Here is a 15,226-nt window from a genome sequence, read left to right on the forward strand (position 1 = left end):
GTGATTCAGCCCCGTTGCTGGTGTGGTCCATCTGAAATGTTTTGGGGTTTTTTTTGTTGTTGTTTGTTTGTTTGTTTGTTTTTTGTTTTTTGGGTTTTTGTGGGGGTTTTTTTGTTGTTTTGTTTTTTGTTTTTGGTTTTTTTTTCTTTTCTTTTCTTTCCCCCCCATATAAATTAGGTGATTTTAGGGTTAAAGATAGAAATGATGGTGAGACACTGGAGTTCTAGTCCAGCTCCAACTGTTATTCTGCATTACCATGGGCAAAACACTATTCCTCATTTCTACAATTAAATATTAAAGTTATATAGTCCCCAAAGACTCTGAGATCTCTAAGGAGGGTGTGTGACAGATATTCAGAATAGTTACAATTGGAAATTCCTTTGAGACTTCTGTCACTCTTGCATTTTAATTGTAGCCAGCATAAGATGCATGCTGATTCATACAACATTCATGGACTTGCTTATGGTGGCAGCATGTAAGAGGACCCAGGCCATTAACAGAAGTATCAGGATGTCTGGATGGGTCAAAGAAAAGGGTGGAGGATGCGACAGTAGCTGGGACTAAGCTGTTCATTGCTGGAAATCCTGAACGCTCACAAGATAGAACATTCATCTTCTGTGCCACACAAGACAAATATATGGTAAGCTGGTATTTTATATTTTAGTTTCTATCCTGGTATCTTTTGATGAAACTATTGAAGGTCAGCTGCGGCTCAATGGATAATACTTCAGTTTCCTCGTGCTGCAGTGAGAAACCTTCCTCCATAGCCAGTTACTGTAACAAATATCACTTTTGTGAGCTACTGTAAGTCTCATTTCAAAAAGAAAATTCACTAATTTAAGTTCTCATTCCTTGGTTTTCAGTTTATCTCAGAGCTCCCATGAATGAAAATTTTTAAAGGACTAAAATTAGTAAACATGATCATTTCTTATCCAAAACAGTGCTTTAACTATGACCCATGTTGGGGAATATATATGTTAGTGTAGTAGAAGTATTATACTTAAATAAAAAAGAAAAATCTCTGTGTTTTCTTCCTTTGGATATGCTCTCTCACATCCCATGCCCCCACTCTCAGTGTATATGCAGAAACATACATTTTTCCTGCTGCTGGTTCTGGAAGGGACTTTTAAAGATAGGTTTTCTTTCTTTTCCCATGGGACAGTGCATTTAGAAAAGGAAAAGGTGTTACAAAAGAAGTCTTTGTAAGTGGGTAGTAGATAACCTGAATGGCTTACCCTATAAGACATTGTATTTATACTCTTTGGAAAATGGAAATACTGTGAACGTATTTTGCTCTTCTTAGACCAAGAAAGACACCACTAGCTAATAAAGAGGGGAAAATAAGATACCTATAGGCTGATAATTCACTGTGGTCTAGAGTGGTTTATATCATATTAGAACACTGAAGTCCAGAAAGGAAGGACAATCTTTCTTGCTTCCTCAGATTAAAAGGAATTCTCTTCTCTTAATGCCCTTTGCAACTTAATTGGTAAATCCGTTCTCCTTCAACCTACTTTCACCAGTGGTTAGTATGTATGTCACATCCTTAGCATTTGCTCTCTGTGCTGAAGTAGAGAAATATTCAGAAAATGAAAAATTACTGAAGACAAGAAAGATTCTGAAACGTGAAAGAATCTGCAAGCTTATCCCATTTACCTGGATCTCCCAAGAGTGCAACATTTGAATGGATTTGGGAAGATTTTCTGGAGGCATTCCAGCATGACTGGATTTTGCTTAGACAGAGACAAGGCACTGAAGTATTTCTGTGCTGATCAAAACCAAAAAATAATGTAAGCAGGAGGTAATACAAGTCTTTGTTTTTGTTTGTCAACCTCAAAGCAGCTTGAAGTTTGGCCTGAATTTTGAATAAATGTTCAGGGTTGGTATTTTATTAATTCAGAGCAGTTAATCTAGTTTTAACAGCACATTCCACATTTCCATATAAAAGAGAAGAATTCTGAGGCATGCCCTCCCTACATTTATTCTGTTTTTTGGCTGCCAGAAGGGCTGGAATAATTAACAGCTCCTTATTCTCTTCTTATTTCTTCTCTTTTTCTGTCCAGATTTAAAGATTTGTGCATCCTATCTTTTGGTTTGTTTTTCTTTCCAGGCAGTGTACTGGATACAGAGTAAAACCGTAGGCTAAGTCTGGGAAGGTGTTTTGTTTACTGGAAACATGTGAGCATCTAACTGTAAGACATTCAGGAAGACTCCTGGGATAAGGTCCCGCACTAGGTGCTGGGAGTACCCATTATTGTGAGTACACTGTGGTTATTGGCTTCATTTTGTCTGGAAGATTATTGCTGCTACTCCCAGTAAATAGACCAAAACAATCTCTGCACTGAAAGGGTGAGCCTTTGTGAGCCAGGAGCAGGACCCTGTGAGCTGACCACAGAACTGGGACTGTTCATTGCTCAGCCACATGTGGGACCCTCCTCTCCTTCTCGCTTTGACAACAAGGCCACTAACACCTGCTTTGAGGTGACACAATGCGGGCAGTGTAACTGCACATCTTCTGGGAAGGTTCTTCACTAAGAGAGACCAAGTGCAGGCTTGTGCACAAGGATACCCAGCAGCAGGAAGCTGCTGTGAGAGCAGGCAAGGAGCCAGGGATTGCCCCTAGAAGAGAGCACATGTTGGGGCAGAGAAAACAAGGCTTTGCCTCTGCCTAGGGATGTCCCTCACTGTACAAGCATCAGGAGGGCTACTCTGACATTCATGCTGTTTTAATCCTGTGCTCTGCATTAATAACCTGACTCTATCTAGGCACCTTCCCAGGAGCCTTTTACAAGTATGACCAGGAAAAGCCTATGCATGTGTGCCAGAGAGGTATCCTGCCAATGTGGGAGCAGTTGCTGCATAACTGAGATGACAAAACCTGCTTTCAGCTGCCAAACAGCTTGGGCTGCCTGAGTCTCTGCGGGGGCTGGAGTCCCAGCAAGCAGGCTTGGGGATACTCCGTGACTGCTGTAATTCAGGCACCCAGCAGACATTTCCGGTGAAAGAATCCGATTTAACATGGGCATTACCTGCTAGAGCTGCACTGGGAAATGTCAGGGAAGATGAGTTTTTACTAATGTGCTTAGTACACTTGGTAAAGGGCAAGGCAAGCTAAGGCTAGGCAGACTAATAGCTGTGATGGTGTATTGTGTATCTATGTTTACTTTTGCTAGTCTGGGAAAGATATATACTTATTTATGCCAAGATAACTAATGGCTGGGCTCTCATTTCCTTTGGTGTTGGTCTCAAGAAGATTGGACCTAGTCTTGTTCCTACTGCTGCCTGCAGATTTAGCTGTGAAAAAAGCAGATTACACAAGTCTGGATTTCAACAGTCAGCAGAGCTCCCATATGAAGCACAAATATTTCAGTGTTTTAATTAGAGCACACTAAGGGAGTGCAGTGAGCAAACCATTTTTATTAGTATCATTAATTTGCTTGTTTTAGGAGGAAAAAATACAAAATGTGTTTTTTAAGTGTTTTAATTGCCTTCCGATGTACTGCTGTAGGTACATAGAAAGGGTAGAATGAACAGAGACTAGAGCTAAGAGGGAGCTGGAATCCATCTCAAGAGGTCATCTTAACTTATCCTTTAACTCCAAGGCAGAATCAGCTATACCCAAAGCAACCCTGTCAGGCATTTGTCTTATCTGTTCTTCAAGAAATTAAAAGAAAAGATAGAACTGCATCCTATGGGAAACTTCTCCAGTCCTTCACTAACCTTACAGTTAGAAAGTTTCCCTTAGTTACTAATGAATTACCTCCTGTCCTATCCACCAGGTGCCCAGGCAGATTATTCCTTTATTTCTTGCAGGATGATTTCGTATTCCACATTATGTTTTTGTAATTTTTTTATATGATATAATTAATTCCTTTTCCCCTTCATTTTTCTCTCTTAGTTTTTGTTTCTTCTGATTGGGTTGTATTGTTTAGATCTCTGGCCTTCTGAATCTCATTACTCTTCTCAGACCAAACGTTCCCTACTCTTCCTGAAATACGAAGCCTGAAATAAGAACCAGTATCCCAGATGAGATCTTACGTATAGAAGGATTATTTTCAGCATCATAGATCATTTTCTTGTTCATACACTTAATGGTGACATCAGAGTTTGGGAACTTTTAATTTCTATAATATGCCACAATTGATTAAAATTCAGTTTGTGACCCACTGTGCTCCCAAGACTATCTCTTGGCCAGTTGTTCTCTGTCCTGTCTGAAGTGAAGTATTCCTGCCTAACTTGCAGGACTATCTTGCACTTGAGTTTATTGAATGATACCTTTTTAATTCCAGACTGATTTTTGTTTTTGCAAAGACCACTTTGTATTCTGTTAGTGTTTTCTAGAGTGCTGCAGCCCCCTCAGCTTTATGTCATCTGCACATTTAGCAAGTGCACTCTATTCCATCACTGGGTCTATGAAAGGAGCTAGAGACAGCAGGATAATACCAGACTCTCTGAAACCATACTTGAGACTGTTCTAGCATGACAGAGGACTACTTATTGATTTTGCTAAGACATATCTGTAATAATGCATGAACACTGCTTAACAGTATGTGGTGAGCCTACCTCTCAAAGAAAATCTGAAATATTACTCACTTCTCAAAATGAACCTGAAACAAACATTGTTGAAAAGTCAATGATAAGCCTTGGACTAAACTAATTCAAGCTACTGATCTTTTCTCCCCAAAGTGGAAGCGAACCTTACCAGTTCTGGACAACTTTGTGGATCTCAGACAGGAATGAAATGGAAATTTGCAAATAGTTCCAAAATAAAACGTAAGTTAAAGAACAGTGATTTAATTCCCTTCATACAATAGTATAATATGGGCCGCATTTCTTTAGCTAGCCCATGAAAATGAAAGGAGACACTGATGAAAGCCCATTCTAGATCAAGCCAAGCTACAGAATATTGAGGTAAGGAGAAAGTAGCATATGCTGCAGCTGAAGAATGGGATGAGCCCAGGCTCCTTGGTCACCCTCTCACCTAAATGCAGATGAGGATTCAGTTCACTTTGTCCTTTGTCCTAATTTCAACCCCATCTGCTCCTGCTTCTCCATCCACAGAAGGGTGAAGAAGAGAGATTTCTCCTTGGGCATATTTTGGTGTTTAAGTGAACTCACAGTCTGAAGTTTGTACTTGCCCAGTTTTTTTGTGAGACTACCCTGCTCCATCTCTCACCATCACAGCAAAATTGAATTGAAAGAGGAAGAGCAAGTACAGCACACTGTATTTTTAAGTTCCTCCTGAAAACAAATATAACTATGTAAGGAAGATCATTCTGTTGCCATTACACTACTTTAAATTATGGATCAAGTTTGACATTGGGGAATTAAAGCGGAGAATATAAATTGTCCCTTCTTTAGTAGCAAAAAATATGTCAAGCTACCTTTCGAGATGTCCTTTTTGTATGTACAGATAGCAAAGCTCCAAGTGATGATTCTCAAGACTCTGGAGAAGGTATAAAGGGCATGTTTCCAGCCAATGCTGATGAAAATAAAGCACACCCCTGAGCCTTTCAAACTTTCTTTGCAGGGACTGACAGCCATCAGCTTCTTAAAAGCAATCAAAGGAAGCAACTATGTAGCAGAATACAACTGTCCCATCTGCTAGTTCCTACTGTTTTGTTGAAATATAGAAGGGAACAGACTTAGAGGATGACTTAAAGGAGTTAGACAAGTTTGAGTATCAGGATTGCAGCTGAAATGTGAATTTTTAATGCTTGTTTCAGAAGTGTGTTTTTTTTCCTCTTCCATAATTTAAGTAACAATTCTACAGTTGCCACAACTGCCAGATTGTTTATAATTCATTACCTAAGCTCTTATCTGATTAATTTTATTCTTATTGTTAATCCTTCATTCTCTTCCTCCTTCCCTGATTTTCAGACAGAGCTAACTGTTCTCATAGGAGATTAGCAAACTGGTCCATAAAAACTAAAAGTGACCCTGAATGCTAATCCATTTGAAACTGCGGGCAGTTTCAGGGTGTTTAAAGGTTTAGAGATATTTACATGGTGGGAGCTCAGCTATGCAGAGGACATTTTTACCAGCACAGCACTGGTAGTCTTAGTGGATGGGATCCAGCTGGGGAATAATCTTAGAAAAAAGTCAGATAAATCTAAGCTCTTAAGATATTTAGGATGTGTCCAACAAGCCTTCTGCTGCAATAATTGCGGCCATCCTGAGAATGGCACTTGACAGAATCAAAACCTTTCCCAAAACCTAATATTCTTAAAGAAGAAAAAACAGGCTAAAGGACAAAACATCAGGTAGATTTCCCCTATGAGGGAGAAATGTTGGAGGCTCCTAGGAGTTTGCAAGAGACTTCACTGTTTCTTGCTCTGCTTTACTTGGAAGGAGCTCAAACACTAGGCAGAGTGAAATCTGACCTGAGGTTCCTTTTGCTTGATAGTGCAAAATCTGATAGTGAATGAGGCCTTTACTTGGGATCAATCTGAGTAGCTTCATAAGAGCCCACGGCTGCTAATCTCTCCCTCACACAGTCTGCATGGTCTCTCGTAGGAAAAAAACCATTTCACACAGGAAATGTGTAACATCTCACATCCGCAGCAGTGCACAGAAGGGCAGCTGTGTCTCCGCAGAGGGGCAGGAAGGCTTCACTTATAGGCATAGCACACAGAATGAACAGACCTCACTTCTTTACGGTACCATTAGTTGCATATCCCCCAGTAAGTAATGCTAATTTATACAGAGCTGCCTAATGAAATCAGTGTCCGTGCAATGATCTTATGCTTTACAACTGCTGCTAAAGGCTATTTGACCATACTTTCCAAAGGTCAGTGCACAAAATCACAGCTGAAAGAATAAAGGACTGAAGTAATTTGCTCTGTCCAATAAGAACTGTGGTGACCTTCCTTTTAAGATGGTCTTAACCTGGTTATTAGTGATATGCTTGAAATTTTCTATAAGCACAGGTGCTTTTCTATGATGCAGGTGAAGAATTCCAGCTTCATTGCACTTCCAACTGCAATTGTGGTTCCTGTTTTTCAACTGACTTAGGTTAAAAGAAATGTCTCCTTCTTTACAGAAAATAAACATTCATCATCAATGACAATAAAATCAGTCATTGTTTCTCCTGGTAAGGCTGCTATTGGAGGAAGCTGTGATGCTGAGCAGCCAACCCTCAGCAAGACCCCAAGTGCCTGGGCTGGGAGCTACACCCAGACCCAAGCAGGAGTTATGAATCGCTGCATGTAGACTAAGTTTTGATTATGACCCATGGGAAAATACATGTTTTTTCCAGCGGATCACAGATGAAGTTCAGAAGAGATTGTTTGGTAGCCTCTCCAACCCTTGTGCCTAGAGCATGTGACAGTTGAGATTTATAATTACTAACTAAATGCATTGCAACATTGTACTGGGATTAAAGCCAAATGCTTTGCTGGAATTTTTCCTGCATGTGGCTAAAAGCTCAGTGCAGCCTCTGCTTTTTTTGTTCTATTGTCTTCACATGAGCTTAGACACTACAAATATCTTGCTGATTTATAAAGCTTGGAGTCTGAGTTGCTATAACCAATTTTTTTGCCTGTCTTACAGAATGGAATCACAATGTAACTGTGTCCATAGGAAAGCTACTGATTGTTTTTTATGAAGTAAGTCAGTGGTTTGGAATTTGTGAGCTACAGGTGTGGTCTATTACTTTTTGTTTGACAAACCTCTGTAGGTAATGGAAACCATGAGTCATTTTATGTTGAACAGTACAGTACTGTCTAAATCAGCCAGTGAAGTACTTGTTTGTCCTTATAGCATATAACAGGAAGCCAGGCAGACAGCTTCTTCTGCACACTCATTTCTAGGTGGGTAATACTAAGGGAGACAAACCCAAACTTGTAGCTAGTAGTTATAATCTATGCAGACACCTAAAGATGAAGCAGATCTCAGTGGCTTTGATGAACCTTTGAATTTTAATGATTCATTTGTGTCTTTAGATGTCAAACAACCCTTAGAAATCTGAATTAATTTTTATAAAACTCCTCATCCATGAAATAGGAATATTCTTCTTTCTCCATAATTTTTTCCTACATACTTAACCATTTCAAGGAGTTTGTTTTGAACTTGTGCAACTTCAAGTACAGATTTCAAGCTTCTGGATACTAATATTAGCCAAACAAATAATGATGATGATGATAATAATTTATCACAAAGTCTGTTAGAATTCTGTTCTGTTCTTCAGCAGAAAGTCCTCACGGAAACTAAGCAGACAACAGTCTGTGGAAAATCTTCCCTTCTAAGCCACGTGGTGCTGGCCTCCTCTGATAAGAAGTGAGATTCCTGGCAATGTACAGTATGGGGAAGTCTTCCAATGTGATTATGTAAGTTTAGGGATGAACAGAGGGTGGCAATATTTAGATCCTAAAAGAGAGAGAAAAACCACACTCTTGGAAAATAGTGTCTTTAAAAAGACTGAGTCATAATTTTAAAAGTCTACTTATTTGGTTTACCCACAGAATTTTCACAACAGTTGCAAGACGTTTACTCACAGTAGGTTGAGACCGTCCCATCTGAGGGCACGTTTCTTAATATTGGCACCTGTTCAGCCTTTATACTATCTGTATATATTGCATGGATAGGGATTAACACAGTCTAGATCTCAAAATCAGCCTCATTCAAAAGGGGTGGGAGGATTTACCTTTGAAGTAAAACACAGTATTATGAAGCTTAGGAGTCTTTATATAAAGAATGAGAAGTCGTTTTCCTCGTTTTCCCAAGACAAAGAGACTGTATTATTAATGTGTCTAAATGGAGTATAGATATGTACAAAATATCCTGGTTTAAATTCACTTCCAAAACATCTTAATCTGATTGATGATCTCCAGCTTATTATATTCAAATCCATCTGAGATGTGAGCTGAGCGTCTTAAAAATGAAATGCTGGTCAAAAATACTGAAACTAATACCTCTGGGTAGTTTCCATCTTCAAATCTATTTTCATTCAAACATAGGTTTCCTGGAAGTTGCTCTAGACTGCCAATAACTCTTTCTTTTTGATTTTGAATTTTTTTTTAATTGAGTAAAATAATTTTCAGCTTGACTAAAAATGCAAGAGACCATATCTATCTCTTTGGTGTTTTTTTTCTCTGCTTTTTTTCATTTTCCACTACATGGATAGATTAGCTCCAGACTACAAGAAAACATGTATATTCTTTGCAAGACTAAGTTAAAGGCAGGATAAGAAGAAGGTGACAATGGTTCCAAATGGACTACTAAAGCAAGATACAGCTGATGTAAATATCAGATATATGCAAGGAAAACAAATGGAAAAATTGAAAGCAGAAGTAGTAAGGGAAAGCAAAGAAGAAAAGATAGAAACTGGATAAGGAAAGTTGTGGATAATTAGTGGAAATATAATTGGAAATATGCCCTAATTCATATACCCAATTGTTCCATGTTAAAATTGTGTAGGAAAGCCTAACCAGTATTTTGTAGAATATTGTTTGCTTTGACTTCACAATCTTTGTGTGTTTGCATCAGTAATGTATAATACATAATGTGCCAATCCTATAAAAAGTGAAAAGAGGACTTTGAATATAGAATTGCAATAATTATGTGTGAAAAACCTAGAAAGCATGCATTTTAAAAGTTTATTTTTATGAAACCAAAATACATCTAAGAAATTTTTCAACAGTCCATGTACCTTTTTCCTAGTTTGTGCAGTAGGCTCTTACTTTCTTTTTCTTGTTTGACACAACTTTATTTGTACTGCCTCACATTTCAAAGGAATGGGTCTGAAATACCCTTTCTTTTCATAATTTAGATGGAACAAGTGGAAAAAAGAAAAGATTTGTTGAGACTGTAATCATCCAGTCAGCAACTGCAAACAGGGGTGCCCTTGCTGCATCATGCCTGGGATTCCTCTCCCAGAAAGGATGGTGAGGTGCTGGACATGTGCTCCAACTCCTGAGATACATGGAGTTGCAGGGCACCCAGGCAGTTCTTCAAAGGACAGCCTTTATGGTCTTAGAGTATTCAACACTTCACACACATTTAGTCTTGAATAAGGCCTGGTAAGGATTTTCAGAGATTAGTGGTATTTTCTACAGCAGGCATTTGAAATTTTCCCTTTCCTCTACTCCTCCTCACATTGCTTATACCAGCTCAAAGGGTAGGAAAAAAAGTTGCAGAAGAGAAAATCTTGTCTTTTTAATCAAGGATGAGAACAGCAGGATCTAACGCTGATGTCTAGAAGAAAGAAAGGGACAAATCTGAGAAGAAGTTATTAGATCAAGTTCTCACAATGCAGAACCCAAGAATATTAGAAAAGGGAAAGGCAGAAATCATGTGGACTGACTGAAACCCCTGACTGTCATTTTGCAAGCATTAACAGTCCGGCAAGAGGACTGTATTTTGGCAGTATTTGGCTCAAAAGGTAAGATAAAAACTGCTTCCAGATGCTTCTGTTCTTCTACCCACTAATGATTTCTCACTGTCAGCTGTGAATAGATCTATTAATAAGTAGTGTTTTGAATTTATAAATCAGTTTTTGCCTAATCTTTTCTTCCAGGAAAGCTTGCATTGGTTCCAGTTGCCTTCACAATTTGGCATTTGCCCATGAGAAGCCTGTGGAGTTTTCCTCTCCCTTGTACAAGAGACTGTGGTGGGAAGCAGGGGTACTTAGTACCTTAAAGGGGGAATTCCTTCAGCATCTGGGAAAAGTATTCCTGTGTTATAGGGAAGATTAGATTAGGATGTTACCATGGTAAAAAAGAGATTTTTAACTTTAGTCTTTAACTTACATACAGGCACACTGTGAGGAGTTTCTTGTACATCCTGATTTGTTGAGTGGCTACTTGCTTCTGGCCAGACACCTACCAGCATTTCAAGGTAACTAGAGACCTTTGTAAATTCAGCCCATAGATCCTAACCATTGAGGTTTTCTTCAGAAAGTTCTTGGTTGCTCCTAGCTCCCACAATGTTTAATTCTATGTGAAAGCACTGGAAATCCTCAAATGAGAGATGTAAGTAAATAATTCTCAGGGAACTCTGAGAGGCTGACATTTTCCATTGTTCCAGAAGACGGCTCCAACTATTTAGCCTTGCTTTTCAGGACTAGAAGAGAGCAGGAGTTAGTTAGGATTTGCTTTGTCTCTGCTCTTTGCATTTGGCAAAAATAATTCCCACTGGGAGAAATTTTAAATGGACAGATTTCCAAACTTCAGATCCTGATGGTCTGGATATTCTGGAAGGATGAAATTTGGGTCGGGGTTTTTTTAGAGAGTTTTTTACGTGGAGCAAGGAATAAAGAAGGGAGTGGTTTGCATCTTTTTCTTACTGGTTTTTGTGACTTTAAAATAATTCATGTATAGGAGAGCAACAAAAGCCCATAAAACCCCTGTAGCAAAAGTGCAATAGACTTTAAATCTGTTATGAAACCAGAGATTGCAGGGTGTACATGGGCTGAAATACTCATACCAGTGCATGACATGGATGATTTGAATTCCAGCTTTCATGAAACTTTTTGTTTCATCTAAACTGTTTCAAAGAAACCCTTTATCCAAAGAAACTTGAACAAACAAAGCCTGTAGTAAAAGCTGGCTAAAATCTTCTTGTATGAGATTCCTCCAATCTTCTTTGTTTCTTTACAGTTTGACAGCAACAGAAGCGGCTCAAAACAGAAGAGTGCATAATTGTTTTATGCCTGCACTTCCCTGGCCCCTGTGTATGAAGTTTGCACGGAGGAGCTGTGTCAGCACTGGGAGAAACTGATGTGACTGCAGTTCATCTTTACCAAGCTTATTGTAAATTCTGTTAATAGCAATGTTAGTGTTTCAGAAATTCATCAAAAAAGCATAAGGGACAACTGCTCTCTACACTTTCTCCCATCCTACCTGGAAGGATCAGATTCTCAGCTGGTGTAAAGTGTTGTAGCATCCCTGATACCAATGAAGTATTGTTTGCTCCATCCAAAGAGCTGATTCACAGGCACTGAGTGAAGAAAGATAGACAAAGCACATCTCATAAAACACTAGAGTATGCAGAAGTTACTGGTTTCAGCAATCTGCCTTATAAAAAGTACTAACAGAAAGCAAATATCACAAGCCATTGCTTAAATTTACACTCACACAAACTAGGGAAATCTACCCATTTCCAGAGCCCAAACACTTAAAAAAATACAAACTCACTCTGAAGAGACAGTTGAAGTTATTAAAAATGTTCTGTGTAATGATCTATGCTGATGGCTCCCAGACCTAGCTCTTGAAAAACATATGTAGCAATTATTAAGTCTTTTGTATCAGCAGCTTTAAACATAATGTTGATTATGGTTGTTCCTGAAATTTAGACTATTTTTTTTACAAGTGCAGTATTTGGAAAGCTTGCCAATAGGAAGTACTTTGATCAGTTGTTATTTTGCTGTCATCATAATAGAGATGACAAAATTGAATAAGAATAAATTAGAATAACGAGTATATTAATAGTGATGAAATTCATTAAGTTTGGCTCTCAAAAAAAGTTCAAGAAATTTGCTTGCATTTCTTAAGGATCTATGAAGTGGTATTCTTTGTCACATCAAAAGTCTATGTAGCCCCAAATGTTCCTTCCTACAGGGATCAGCTGCAAATATATAGGATGAATGTAAGAAATGGAAGGAAATAAAGAGGGTGATTCTTCGTTGGTGCCCTCAGCCACCTTCTTTAGAATTGATAAGTGCTAGATGTTGTATCACTTCCATCACATTTACCGCCACACCAGCAGATCTTTTCCCAGGAGCCTTCTGAAACAGCCTTGAATATGTTTAAACTCTTGCTCACCTCTATATCGTGCAATAATGAGTTCTGCAATTTATTTGTAAGTTGTGTAAAAGCAGTTTTATTTGTTGCTCTTCCTAATAAAAACATTGGGGCACCTCTAGTTTTAACACTAAAAATAGCTTGTAATTACTTCTTGTCTGCTAGTTGAGACTGTGTAGACCTATTTGGTGACTTTCTTCAGTCTTGCCTTTTCCAAGATGAGGAGCTGCAGGCTATAGGCACATGAAATCTGTTCAGATTTCTAATCACCCTTACCATGGCTTCAAAGCTAAACCAAACTGTTTTCCAAATTGATTGAATTGGATTGTGTTCAAGATGTGAGCATACCATGGATTTAAAAAGCAGTGCAAAAATACATTTTGTTTTGTTCCCCATTTAATTCCTTACAACTTCAAACATTAGATTTGCCTTTATGAAAATGGCAGAGCATTGTGCTAATGTTTTCAGAGAAGCAGTCAAATATTTTCTGAATGATGATAGATAATTTAGAAACCATCATAATTTATGCCTGCTTACATGGGAATTTTCCTTTGTGTATTACTCTGCATTTCTTCAAAATCTCAATATTTTCTGCCACTCTGTTGGCTAGGCAAATAATTTAATGAAAAATCATACTTAGAAAAACCATAGTCTTTAAAAGTAAAAAATAAAGAGTGAGACTTCTCTGATGCAAAATATTTCAGTCCAAAATTAGGTATTAACTTTTGGATGAGATGATGTGTACCTGTCTCTTCTTTGAATCACCGAAATGTTTCTTTGCAGTTTGAGCATAAGGTCATTCTTTGCTCTTTTCTTCCTCTCTAACAACATTCTCCTGGACAAGAACTACAATATCTAGAAAGTTGTATCTGGGGGAAATTTACAGAGGAAGGTCTACAGGTGAATAGTGTTGGGTTTGCTCAAGATAAAATGTATTCAGATAGCAATTTTGTATTTGCTATTATGAGTTGTAGACTTTGGAATACACTTGTGTTTGCTGAAACAAACAAAAAAAATCATGCTTTATAACAATCAATGTTAAAGAACAGTCTAAATTCTGACTGTTAAATGTTCTTAATGAATCACTTAACAGCAGCTCCAGACTAGGGCTCTAAAGTTTTATTCTGATGCTGAACTTAACAGGTTGTCAGCAACCCACTCAAAAAGTGTAAAGTTAAACAGCTGCAGAATTGGCTTTCAAGAGTTTTTCACCAGTCGTATTCTGCATCAAGAAACAATAAAATTGAGGAATGGGCTGCCCAGTGCTCAGGCAGGAAAAAATAGCAAAATAAATCAGAAACATTTTTTCCTACTACTGACTTACTCAACTGTAATAACATTATTCACTTAATATTCCATTCTGAATAGAGATAGATAGTAGATTAATTTTATACAATTCTATTATTCCACATATTTCAGGAGGTTTACTTACATGAGCAAATATAGGATTAAGGAGTATTTTCATAATTTCATCCTTAAATAAGTCTTTGAGTAAGGCTGAAGAATGAATGTTGTGAAACGTTTTCAAGGCAGAAGAGAACAGGTTTTTTCCTCATTTCAAGGCACACAGAAAATTTAAATGAAAAGAAACAGATAATGGAAACATACTACTTCCCTCCTGCTTTGGTTAGTTGTTGCCATTGTCACTAATGACGTCTTAATGTTCCTGACAATTTAAATGATAATAAAAGCTACAGCCTTGCAAATTCTTTCATAGTAGGTAACTGTTCTCCCTAGGGGGATGTAGATAACATGAGGAGGGAAAAAAACACTTAAGATAAAGAGGTCCATAAAAAAAGTGCCATAATATCTTATTTACTGTAGTAGTTTAATGGTGACACTGACATAGACTTTAACTGTATTTTCATAATGCTAGCTTTGCTGTTCCTAATTGGGTAACCAGCCCACAGTCCGTACCCAAAACACATGTATAGGCTATATGGAGGGGCAGGGAGAAGCAAATAAAAACAAGGGGGAAAGAAATAGGATTGCAGAAGCCTAGGGTGTTATTAATGTGACTGAGAAGCAAAAAAGTGAGCAAATGCATGAGCACTTTCATTTTTGTAAAAGTGTCTGCTGCTGCATTCAGCGCTGCAGTGGCTTTGATTCGACTCTCACATCTTTAGATGTCTGAGAAATTAGTAATGTGAGCTGTGATGCAGCTGTGTCTCTGTGCCACTTGGGACTCCATCAGTGGCACTTAAAGCTTATTTTCCCCTCTTTGGGAGGGCATTGCTCTCTGACAGGCAGAGAAAGGGTGGGATGCAGACTGGGGTTCTGATTGGAGCATGTCCCTGAAGTCAACAGCCATACAGAACAGGATAGATTCCCTGTTTCCCTACAAAGCAATCTGCTGGGACAAATTGCCCATTTTATTTTATTTAACAAGGTAGAGATGAGGTTTAACTTAGTCCTACTCCATGCCCACAAAAATTTACTTGCACATCAGCTAACTAGCTTTTGCCAAGGTTACCATGTGTAATATA

General features: G+C 38.2%; 1 long non-coding RNA gene across 4 annotated transcripts; it reads left to right on the forward strand.

Moving 5' to 3' along the window:
* The first annotated feature begins 373 nt into the window (after window positions 1-373).
* Window positions 374-14,449, forward strand: LOC121662092. 4 transcript variants are annotated; one of them, XR_006015178.1, is made up of 7 exons: window positions 374-640; window positions 2,111-2,256; window positions 4,687-4,773; window positions 7,552-7,607; window positions 8,189-8,327; window positions 9,770-10,836; window positions 11,598-14,449. It is a non-coding gene; the product is annotated as an uncharacterized LOC121662092 (long non-coding RNA). The 4 variants fall into 4 exon arrangements; XR_006015180.1 differs by lacking the exon at window positions 2,111-2,256 and having other exon boundaries at window positions 382-640; window positions 9,770-10,019; window positions 10,755-10,836; XR_006015177.1 differs by lacking the exon at window positions 2,111-2,256 and having other exon boundaries at window positions 377-640.
* Window positions 14,450-15,226: the final 777 nt, after the last annotated feature.

The sequence above is a fragment of the Corvus kubaryi genome, unplaced genomic scaffold, assembly GCF_017639235.1.
Source record: "Corvus kubaryi isolate FWS band 111438036 unplaced genomic scaffold, C.kubaryi_AGA036_p1.0 37232, whole genome shotgun sequence".
In the NCBI taxonomy this organism is placed as follows: domain Eukaryota; kingdom Metazoa; phylum Chordata; class Aves; order Passeriformes; family Corvidae; genus Corvus; species Corvus kubaryi.